General features: G+C 43.5%; 1 protein-coding gene across 2 annotated transcripts in view; it reads left to right on the top strand.

Moving 5' to 3' along the window:
- ENPP4 (ectonucleotide pyrophosphatase/phosphodiesterase 4) overlaps nt 1–12,688 on the top strand; it is a 33,839-nt gene that overhangs the window by 12,708 nt on the left and 8,443 nt on the right. The gene's annotated exons all lie outside the window — the stretch shown is intronic.

Raw genomic sequence — 12,688 nt, 5'->3', positions numbered from 1 at the left:
GATCAAAATAAAAAAATGATAAATGACCCCCCCCCCTTTGTCACCCCCATAGGTAGGGACAATAAAAAAATATAGAATTTTTTTTTTTCACTAATGTTAGAATAGGGGTAGGGTTAGGGCTAGGGTTAGGGCTAGGGTTAGGGTTAGAGCTAGGGTTAGGGTTAGAGCTAGGGTTAGGGTTAGAGCTAGGGTTAGGGTTTTGGTATGTGCACACGTATTCTGGTCCTCTGCGGATTTTTCCGCTGCGGATTTGATAAATCCGCAGTGCTAAACCGCTGCGGATTTATGGCGGATTTACCATGTTTTTTCTGCGTATTTCACTGCGGTTTTACAACTGCGGTTTTCTATTGGAGCAGTTGTAAAACCGCTGCGGAATCCGCAGAAAGAAGAGACATGCTGCGGAATGTAAACCGCTGCGTTTCCGTGCAGTTTTTCTGCAGCATGTGTACAGCGATTTTTGTTTCCCATAGGTTTACATTGAACTGTAAACTCATGGGAAACTGCTGCGGATCCGCAGCGTTTTCCGCAGCGTGTGCACATACCTTTAGAATTAGGCCATGTGCACACGGTGCGGATTTGGCTGCGGATCCGCAGCAGTGTTCCATCAGGTTTACAGTACCAAGTAAACCTATGGAAAACCAAATCCGCTGTGCCCATGGTGCGGAAAATACCGTGCGGAATCCGCAGATGAAATCCGCACTAAAAACACTGGAAATCCGCGGAAAATCCGCAGGTAAAACGCAGTGCCTTTTACCCTCGGATTTTTCAAAAATGATGCTGAAAAATCTCACACGAATCCGCTACGTGGGCACATAGCCTTAGGGTTAGGGTTGGAATTAGGGTTAGGGTTAGGGGTGTGTTGCGGTTAGGGTTGTGATTAGGGTTATGGCTACAATTGGGATTAGGGTACGGGTGTGGGGGGGTTAGTGTTGGAGTTAGATTTGAGGGGTTTCCACTGTTTAGACACATCAGGGGTCTCCAAACGCAACATGGCGCCACCATTGATTCCAGCCAATCTTGTATTCAAAAAGTCAAATGGTGCTCCCTCACTTCCGAGCCCCGACGTGTGCCCAAACAGTGGTTTACCCCCACATATGGGGTACCAGCATACTCAGGATAAACTGCGCAACAATTATTGGGGTCCAATTTCTCCTGTTACCCTTGTGAAAATAAAAAATTGCTTGCTAAAACATCATTTTTGAGGAAAGAAAAATGATTTTTTATTTTCACGGCTCTGTGTTGTAAATGTCTGTGAAGCACTTGGGGGTTCAAAGTGCTCACCACATATCTAGATAAGTTCCTTGGGGGGTCTAGTTTCTAAAATGGGGTCACTTGTGGGGGGTTTCTACTGTTTAGGCACACCAGGGGCGCTGTAAACGCAACGTGACGCCCGCAGGCCATTCCATCAAAGTCTGCATTTCAAAAGTCACTACTTCCCTTCTGAGCCCCGACATGTGCCCAAACAGTGGTTTACCCCCACACATGGGGTATCAGCGTACTCAGGAGAAACTGGACAACAACTTTTGGGGTGAAATTTCTCCTATTATCCTTGGGAAAATAAAAAATTGCAGGCTAAAAGATCATTTTTGAGAAAATAATTTTTATTTTTTATTTTCATGGCTCTGCGTTATAAACTTCTGTGAAGCACTTGGGGGTTCAAAGTCCTCATCACACATCTAGATAAGTTCCTTTCGGGGTCTAGTTTCCAAAATGGGGTCACTTGTGGGGGGTTTCTACTGTTTAGCCACATCAGGGGCTCTGCAAACGCAACGTGACGCACGCAGAGCATTCCATCAAAGTCTGCATTTCAAAACGTCACTACTTCATTTCCGAGCCCCGGCGTGTGCCCAAACAGTGGTTTACCCCCACACATGGGGTATCAGTGTACTCAGGAGAAACTGGACAACAACTTTTGGGGTGAAATTTCTCCTGTTACCCTTGGGAAAATAAAAAATTGCAGGCTAAAAGATCATTTTTGAGAAAATAATTTTTTTTTTTTTTCATGGCTCTGCGTTATAAACTTCTGTGAAGCACTTGGGGGTTCAAAGTCCTCACCACACATCTAGATTAGTTCCTTTGGGGGTCTAGTTTCCAAAATGGGGTCATTTGTGGGGGATCTCCAATGTTTAGGCATACAGGGGCTCTCCAAACGTGACATGGTGTCTGCTAATGATTGGAGCTAATTTTCCATTTAAAAAGCCAAATGGTGTGCCTTCCCTTCCGAGCCCTGCCGTGCGCCCAAACAGTGGTTTACCCCCACATATGGGGTATCAGCATACTCAGGACAAACTGGACAAGAACATTTGGGGTCCCATTTCTCCTATTACCCTTGGCAAAATAGGAAATTCCAGGCTAAAAAATCATTTTTGAGGAAAGAAAAATTATTTTTTATTTTCATGGCTCTGCGTTATAAACTTCTGTGAAGCACCTGGGGGTTTAAAGTGCTCAATATGCATCTAGGTAAGTTCCTTGGGGGGTCTAGTTTCCAAAATGGGGTCACTTGTGGGGGAGCTCCAATGTTTAGGCACACAGGGGCTCTCCAGACGCGACATGGTGTCCGCTAACGATGGAGATAATTTTTAATTCAAAAAGTCAAATGGCGCTCCTTCCCTTCCGAGCCTTACCATGTGCCCAAACAGTGGTTTACCCCCACATGTGAGGTATTGGTGTACTCAGGAGAAATTGCCCAACAAATTTTAGGATCCATTTTATCCTGTTGCCCATGTGAAAATGAAAAAATTGAGGCTAAAAGAATTTTTTTGTGAAAAAAAAAGTACTTTTTCATTTTTACGGATCAATTTGTGAAGCACCTGGGGGTTCAAAGTGCTCACTATGCATCTAGATAAGTTCCTTGGGGCGTCTAGTTTCCAAAATGGGGTCACTTGTGGGGGAGCTCCAATTTTTAGGCACACGGGGGCTCTCCAAACGTGACATGGTGTCCGCTAAAGAGTGGAGCCAATTTTTCATTCAAAAAGTCAAATGGCGCTCCTTCCCTTCCAAGCCCTGCCGTGCGCCCAAACAGTGGTTTACCCCAACATATGAGGTATCAGCGTACTCAGGACAAATTGGACAAAAACTTTCGTGGTTCAGTTTCTCCTTTTACCATTGGAAAAATAAAAAAATTGTTGCTAAAAGATAATTTTTGTGACTAAAAAGTTAAATGTTCATTTTTTCCTTCCATGTTGCTTCTACTGCTGTGAAGTACCTGAAGGGTTAATAAACTTCTTGAATGTGGATTTGAGTACCTTGAGGGGTGCAGTTTTTAGAATGGTGTCACTTTTGGGTATTTTCAGCCATATAGACCCCTCAAACTGACTTCAAATGTGAGGTGGTCCCTAAAAAAAATGGTTTTGTAAATTTCGTTGTAAAAATGAGAAATCGCTGGTCAAATTTTAACCCTTATAACTTCCTAGCAAAAAAAAATTTTGTTTCCAAAATTGTGCTGATGTAAAGAATACATGTGGGAAATGTTATTTATTAACTATTTTGTGTCACATAACTCTCTGGTTTAACAGAATAAAAATTCAAAATGTGAAAATTGCGAAATTTTCAAAATTTTCGCCAAATTTCCGTTTTTATCACAAATAAACGCAGAATTTATTGACCTAAATTTACCACTAACATGAAGTCCAATATGTCACGAAAAAACAATCTCAGAACCGCTAGGATCCGTTGAAGCGTTCCTGAGTTATTACCTCATAAAGGGACACTGGTCAGAATTGCAAAAAACGGCAAGGTCTTTAAGGTCAAAATAGGCTGGGTCATGAAGGGGTTAAGGCTATGTGCACACGTTCAGGATTTCTCGCAGAAAATTCCTGAGAAAAAATGGACATTTTCTGCAAGAAATCCGCAAGAAAACCCGCATGCGTTTTTGCCGCGGTTTTTTCCGGACACTTCCCAATGCATTTTGTAGTGGGAAATCCGCAAAAAAACGCAAAATTAATGAACACTTTTTTTTTTTGGAAGTGCATTTGAATAGCAAGGTGGATTGCTGTTGAGGGGAACTAGAGAAGGAAAAAAAAAAATCTATAAATCTTCAGCAGAGCGAGTGTGAGCGAGCTGAGTGTGACCAGAGCGTAAGTGTGGACGGCGGTAAGTGTGACTTGTGATTCAGTGACTTTGGATTCAGGGAGTTTCCAAGGGAGGAATTACTGAACTGCTGTCTGTTTTGTATTAATACTTTGTATTTATTTATTTATTTATTTTTTTTTAATTGAACTGTTCTGTCTGGTGCAATCCCCATTAGGAAATGTGCTCCACGATTGTTAATGCCATCCAGTGCACGTCTTGCCACATGTATGCAGTCCTTGAGCAGCCGATCGAGGGTGCATACTGCTGTGTGAGATGTGAGCATGTTGTGCATTTGGAAGCCCAGATTCTGACTCTAAATGTGCAGCTGGCAACACTGAGATCCATAGACAATATGGAGAGGAGTCTTCTGCTCACGGAGCAGACACTCAATGGGACAGATGCGGGGGGATGGTAGGATGGAGCTGCAGGACGGTGAAGTATCAAGCTGAGAGACAGTTAGGAAGCGGGGTAGAGGGAAGAGTGCCAGGGAGGCTAGTCCTGATCTGGAACACGCCAATAAGTTTGCTAAGTTGGCAGATGAGGGGGGTGCCAGTACAGGGGTAGCACTGCTGCAGCCAGGCATGTCCTCTGAAAGCCGGAGGAGTGACTGCTCCAGTAAGGAGGGAAATAGGAGAGCAGGGCAGGCCGGACAGGTGCTGGTAGTGGGGGACTCAATTATTTGTGACAGATTGCCCTATCTGTTCCCCTAAGACAGGGATTGTCGAACGGGGTGTTGCCTTCCTGGCGCTCGAGTCCGACACATCGCTGATCGGTTGGACAGATTACTGGGAGGGGCTGGTGAGGACCCAGCGGTCATGGTGCACATAGGCACAAATGACAAAGTTAGAGGTAGGTGGAAGGTCCTTAAAGTTGATTTTAGGGAATTAGGCCACAAGCTGAAAGCAAGGACCTCCAACGTGGTATTTTCCGAAATACTGCCTGTACCACGCCAGAGAGGCAACGGGAGATTAGGGAGGTTAATAAGTGGCTCAAGAATTGGTGTAGGAAGGAGGGGTTTGGGTTCCTGCAGAACTGGGCCGACTTCTCAGTTGGCTACAGGCTCTACGCTAGGGACGGGCTGCACCTCAATGGGGAAGGTGCAGCTGTGCTGGGGGAGAAAATGACTAGAAGGTTGGAGGAGTGTTTAAACTAGGGATTGTGGGGGAGGGTATTCAATTTATAGGAGGGGAAGATAGTGCAGATAGAGACCTAGGCACAAATAAGGAAGTTGGGGGTGGCGGTGGCATGGGGGGTGGGGTTAGAACAGTTAATAATTTAAGAAAGAATAGAGGTACAGAGAGGAACATCAAGTGCATGTATACTAATGCCAGAAGCCTCGCCAACAAAATGGACGAATTAGAACTAATGTTGTTGGAGCATAATTATGACATGGTGGGGATATCTGAGACATGGCTGGAAGAGAGCCATGACTGGGCTGTTAACTTGCAGGGCTATAGTCTGTTCAGAAATGACCGTACAGATAAGCGAGGGGGTGGGGTGTGTTTATATGTAAAATCGTCCTTAAAACCCATCCGGCGTGATAATATAGGTGAATTTAATGAAAATGTAGATTCCCTGTGGGTGGAGATAAGGGGAGGGGGAAAAAATAATAAATTACTGATAGGGGTTTGTTATAAATCTCCAAAAATAATGGAAGCAATGGAGAATATCCTCGTAAAGCAAATAGATGAAGCTGCGACTCAAGGAGAAGTCATTATTATGGGGGACTTCAACTACCCTGAAATAGATTGGGGAACAGAAACCTGCAGTTCCAGCAAAGGTAATCGGTTTTTGACAACTATGAGAGACAATTACCTTTCACAACTGGTTCAGGACCCAACAAGAAGGAGGGCACTGCTAGACCTAATATTAACCAACAGGCCAGACCGCATATCAAATATAAGGGTTGGGGGTCACTTGGGAAATAGCGACCACAAAATAATAAGTTTTCGTGTATCCTTTAATAAGATTTGTAGTAGAGGGGTTACAAGGACACTAAACTTCAGGAGGGCAAATTTCCAACGGATGAGAGAGGATCTTGGTGCAATTAAATGAGACGATATCCTGAGACACAAAAATACACAAAGACAATGGGAGACATTTATTAACATCCTGGATAGGACCTGTGCACAGTATATACTGTGACAAAACACTCTGGGATCGCCTTTGCTGGGGTCAAAGGACACGTGGTTTGTGCATTGAATCTGAGGCGTACAGCAGGTTTCTGAGCAGGCTGACCTCAGGTCAGATTTATTAACGTGAAAGCAACACAAAAAACAAAACATAAAAATAAATCCTAGCCTGTCCGGCACTAACTAAACAAATACGTTGCTATCTCAACAACTGGGGGGGCTTCTCCCACCCAGCTAACATCATACAGATCTTGAGCAGAGCTCTTCACTCACGTTTGTCTCACACAGGCAGGCAATCTGTGTGCCCCAGGCAGAGACTGGAAACACCCAGCTGGTCATCTTTTATTCCTGCAATCATTAACCCATTAGCACCCTGAAGATACTGAGTGGCCTAATTCACATAGGACAAACACCTGGGCGAGATATACCTGCCTCCATCTACCACACCAGCATGAGTCTTACAATACCGTATGGGAATAAACATACTAGAAATAGGAGGAAACCAATATGGCTAAATAGAGCTGTAAGGGGCGCAATAAGTGACAAAAAGAAAGCATTTAGAGAATTAAAGGAAGTAGGTAGTGAGGAGGCACTAAATAAATACAAAAAATTAAATAAATTCTGTAAAAAGCAAATCAAGGCAGCAAAGATTGAGACAGAGAGACTCATTGCCAGAGAGAGTAAAAATAATCCCAAAATATTCTTTAACTACATAAATAGTAAGAAACTAAAAAATGATAGTGTTGGCCCCCTTAAAAATAGTCTGGGTGAAATGGTGGATGAGGAAAAAGCCAATATGCTAAATGACTTTTTTTCATCAGTATTTACACAAGAAAATCCCATGGCAGACAAAATGACTAGTGATAAAAATTCCCCATTAAATGTCACCTGCTTAACCCAGCAGGAAGTGCGGCGGCGTCTAAAAATCACTAAAATTGACAAATCTCCGGGCCCGGATGGGATACACCCTCGAGTACTGCAGGAACTAAGTACAGTCATTGATAGACCATTATTTTTAATCTTTAAAGACTCCATAATAACAGGGTCTGTACCACAGGACTGGCTTATAGCAAATGTGGTGCCAATATTCAAAAAGGGGACAAAAACTGAACTCGGAAATTATAGGCCAGTAAGCTTAACCTCTACTGTGGGTAAAATCCTGGAGGGCATTCTAAGGGATGCTATACTGGAGTATCTGAAGAGGAATAACCTCATGACCCAGTATCAGCACGGGTTTACTAGGGACCGGTCATGTCAGACTAATCTGATCAGCTTCTATGAAGAGGTAAGTTCCGGATTGGACCAAGGGAACCCAGTGGACGTAGTGTATATGGACTTTTCAAAAGCTTTTGATACGGTGCCACACAAAAGGTTGATACATAAAATGAGAATAATGGGGATAGGGGAAAATATGTGTAAGTGGGTTGAGAGCTGGCTCAGGGATAGGAAACAAAGGGTGTTTATTAATGGAGCACACTCGGATTGGGTAGCGGTTAGCAGTGGGGTACCACAGGGGTCAGTATTGGGCCCTCTTCTTTTTAACATATTTATTAATGACCTTGTAGGGGGCATTCAGAGTAGAATTTCAATATTTGCAGATGACACTAAACTCTGCAGGGTAATCAATACAGGGGAGGACAATTTTATATTACAGGATGATTTATGTAAACTAGAAGCTTGGGCTGATAAATGGCAAATGAGCTTTAATGGGGATAAATGTAAGGTCATGCACTTGGGTAGAAGTAATAAGATGTATAATTATGTGCTTAATTCTAAATCTCTGGGCAAAACCGTCAATGAAAAAGACCTGGGTGTATGGGAGAATGACAAACTCCTATTCAGTGGCCAGTGTCAGGCAGCTGCTACAAAGGCAAATAAAATAATGGGATGCATTAAAAGAGGCATAGATGCTCATGAGGAGAACATAATTTTACATCTATACAAGTCACTTGTTCGACCACACTTAGAATACTGTGCACAGTTCTGGTCTCCGGTGTATAAGAAAGACATAGCTGAACTGGAGCGGGTGCAGAGAAGAGCGACCAAGGTTATTAGAGGACTGGGGGGGTCTGCAATACCAAGATAGGTTATTACACTGGGGGCTATTTAGTTTGGAAAAACGAAGACTAAGGGGTGATCTTATTTTAATGTATAAATATATGAGGGGACAGTACAAATACCTTTCTGATGATCTTTTTAATCATAGACCTGAAACAGGGACAAGGGGGCATCCTCTGCATCTGGAGGAAAGAAGGTTTAAGCATAATAACAGACGCGGGTTCTTTACTGTAAGAGCAGTGAGACTATGGAACTCTCTGCCGTATGATGTTGTAATGAGTGATTCATTACTTAAATTTAAGAGGGGACTGGATACATTTCTGGAAAAGTATAATGTTACAGGGTATATACAGGTCCTTCTAAAAAAATTAGCATATAGTGTTAAATTTCATTATTTACCATAATGTAATGATTACAATTAAACTTTCATATATTATAGATTCATTATCCACCAACTGAAATTTGTCAGGTCTTTTATTGTTTTAATACTGATGATTTTGGCATACAACTCCTGATAACCCAAAAAACCTGTCTCAATAAATTAGCATATTTCACCCATCCAATCAAATAAAAGTGTTTTTTAATAACAAACAAAAAAACCAACAAATAATAATGTTCAGTTATGCACTCAATACTTGGTCGGGAATCCTTTGGCAGAAATGACTGCTTCAATGCGGCGTGGCATGGAGGCAATCAGCCTGTGACACTGCTGAGATGTTATGGAGGCCCAGGATGCTTCAATAGCGGCCTTAAGCTCATCCAGAGTGTTGGGTCTTGCGTCTCTCAACTTTCTCTTCACAATATCCCACAGATTCTCTATGGGGTTCAGGTCAGGAGAGTTGGCAGGCCAATTGAGCACAGTAATACCATGGTCAGTAAACCATTTACCAGTGGTTTTGGCACTGTGAGCAGGTGCCAGGTCGTGCTGAAAAATGAAATCTTCATCTCCATAAAGCATTTCAGCCGATGGAAGCATGAAGTGCTCCAAAATCTCCTCATAGCTAGCTGCATTGATCCTGCCCTTGATGAAACACAGTGGACCAACACCAGCAGCTGACATGGCACCCCACACCATCACTGACTGTGGGTACTTGACACTGGACTTCAGGCATTTTGGCATTTCCTTCTCCCCAGTCTTCCTCCAGACTCTGGCACCTTGATTTCCGAATGACATGCAAAATTTGCTTTCATCAGAAAAAAGTACTTGGGACCACTTAGCAACAGTCCAGTGCTGCTTCTCTGTAGCCCAGGTCAGGCGCCTCTGCCGCTGTTTATGGTTCAAAAGTGGCTTTACCTGGGGAATGCGGCACCTGTAGCCCATTTCCTGCACACGCCTGTGCACGGTGGCTCTGGATGTTTCCACACCAGACTCCGTCCACTGCTTCCTCAGGTTCCCCAAGGTCTGGAATCGGTCCTTCTCCACAATCTTCCTCAGGGTCCGGTCTCCTCTTCTCGTTGTACAGCGTTTTCTGCCACATTGTTTCCTTCCAACAGACTTACCATTGAGGTGCCTTGATACAGCACTCTGGGAACAGCCTATTTGTTGAGAAATTTCTTTCTGGGTCTTACCCTCTTGCTTGAGGGTGTCAATGATGGCCTTCTTGACATCTGTCAGGTCGCTAGTCTTACCCATGATGGGGGTTTTGAGTAATGAACCAGGCAGGGAGTTTATAAAAGCCTCAGGTATCTTTTGCATGTGTTTAGAGTTAATTAGTTGATTCAGAAGATTAGGGTAATAGGTCGTTTAGAGAACCTTTTCTTGATATGCTAATTTATTGAGACAGGTTTTTTGGGTTATCAGGAGTTGTATGCCAAAATCATCAGTATTAAAACAATAAAAGACCTGACAAATTTCAGTTGGTGGATAATGAATCTATAATATATGAAAGTTTAATTGTAATCATTACATTATGGTAAATAATGAAATTTAACACTATATGCTAATTTTTTGAGAAGGACCTGTACACTAGATTCCTTGATAGGGCGTTGATCCAGGGAACTAGTCTGATTGCCGTATGCGGAGTCAGGAAGGAATTTTTTTCCCCAAGGTGGAGCTTAGGCTACGTTCACATTGGCGTTCCGCCAATGTGCGTCGCTGTTGCGCCGGCGACGCAGCGGCGACGCGCCCCTATGTTTAACATAGGGGACGCGTGCGTTGTTTTGGTGGCGTTTTTCGCCACGTGCGTCGTTTCCGACGCTAGCGTCGGACGCAAGAAAACGCTACATTGTAGCATTTTCTGTGCGTCCGATTTTCGTCAAAAACGACGCACGCGTCGCAAAACGCGCGCGTTTTTGCGCGCGTTTGCGCGCGTTTTTACGTGCGTCGCGCGTTGCGTCGCCGACGCAGGGCGGCGCAACGCTAGTGTGAACCTAGCCTTACTCTTTGCCACGTTTTTTTTTGCCTTCCTCTGGATCAACATGTTAGGGCATGTTAGGTTAGGCTATGGGTTAAACTAGATGGACTTAAAGTCTTCCTTCAACCTTAATAACTATGTAACTATGTAACATGCTGCGGTTTTTACCGCGATGCGTTTTTTTCGCAGAAAAAAACGCATCATGTGCACAAAACATGCGGAATTCATTCTAAATGATGGGATGCTTATTGTATGCGTTTTTTTTGCGGTTTTATAGCGTTTTTATCGGGAAAAAACGCGAAAAAACCGCAACGTGTGCACACAGCCTAAATTTAATTTTTAACATTCGGTCATCTTTGTGATGACACATTCCCTAATTGTGCTGAATAATGTTTTGGTTCTTTCATCTGGTAAACTTGAATTTCTCGTTATAACTTTTCTTTTGTAACCAAGTGCAGAATGTGACTCCTGATCATCTGGTTTTGCCGGTCTTCAGGTGTAGACCGATCTTTGGACCTGACATAACTGGATGGTAATAATAGCAGATTATTACTCATGTATGGTGCTTATCAGTGCTTTATGGTTCAGCTGTAAAAAGAGGTTTTAACACTTTCTTTTCCTGTTAAATCTTATTCTGCTCAGTAGTAGTCTGTAACCAGTGTCTTTCCAGCTTGTAGCTGTCAAGGAACCCTGAGAGTCGTTGTATTAGTGGGGAGTTATAGATAGCTATGAAATAAATGTAACCTGGACATCTACAAATGGTGTATAATCTGTGGGAGCTGAATAATCTGCATGTTGTGTAGCTAAAAATGGGTATGTAATGTTTGTGTGATCTGCTCATCTAGAATCTGTATGTAATGGGTGAGCTGGGCATCTAGGATCTGTATGTAATGGGTGAGCTGGGCATCTAGGATCTGTATGTAATGGATGAGCCGGGCATCTAGGATCTGTATGTAATGGGTGAGCTGGGCATCTAGGATCTGTATGTAATGGATGAGCTGGCATCTAGGATCTGTATGTAATGGGTGAGCTGGGCATCTAGGATCTGTATGTAATGGGTGAGCTGGCATCTAGGATCAGTATGTAATGGGTGAGCTGGCATCTAGGATCTGTATGTAATGGGTGAGCTGGGCATCTAGGATCTGTATGTAATGGATGAGCTGGCATCTAGGATCTGTATGTAATGGGTGAGCTGGCATCTAGGATCAGTATGTAATGGGTGAGCTGGGCATCTAGGATCTGTATGTAATGGGTGAGCTGGGCATCTAGGATCTGTATGTAATGGGTGAGCTGGGCATCTAGGATCTGTATGTAATGGATGAGCTGGGCATCTAGGATCTGTATGTAATGGGTGAGCTGGGCATCTAGGATCTGTATGTAATGGATGAACTGGGCATCTAGGATCTGTATGTAATGGGTGAGCTGGGCATCTAGGATCTGTATGTAATGGGTGAGCTGGGCATCTAGGATCTGTATGTAATGGATGAACTGGGCATCTAGGATCTGTATGTAATGGATGAACTGGGCATCTAGGATCTGTATGTAATGGGTGAGCTGGGCATCTAGGATCTGTATGTAATGGGTGAGCTGGGCATCTAGGATCTGTATGTAATGGGTGAGCTGGGCATCTAGGATCTGTATGTAATGGATGAACTGGGCATCTAGGATCTGTATGTAATGGATGAACTGGGCATCTAGGATCTGTATGTAATGGGTGAGCTGGGCATCTAGGATCTGTATGTAATGGGTGAGCTGGGCATCTAGGATCTGTATGTAATGGGTGAGCTGGGCATCTAGGATCTGTATGTAATGGGTGAGCTGGGCATCTAGGATCTGTATGTAATGGGTGAGCTGGGCATCTAGGATCTGTATGTAATGGATGAACTGGGCATCTAGGATCTGTATGTAATGGGTGAGCTGGGCATCTAGGATCTGTATGTAATGGGTGAGCTGGGCATCTAGGATCTGTATGTAATGGGTGAGCTGGGCATCTAGGATCTGTATGTAATGGGTGAGCTGGGCATCTAGGATCTGTATGTAATGGGTGAGCTGGGCATCTAGGATCTGTATGTA

Source organism: Ranitomeya imitator, chromosome 5 (assembly GCF_032444005.1).
Source record: "Ranitomeya imitator isolate aRanImi1 chromosome 5, aRanImi1.pri, whole genome shotgun sequence".
Classification (NCBI taxonomy): Eukaryota; Metazoa; Chordata; class Amphibia; order Anura; family Dendrobatidae; genus Ranitomeya; species Ranitomeya imitator.
This window is presented reverse-complemented; position numbering and strand designations above follow the sequence as displayed.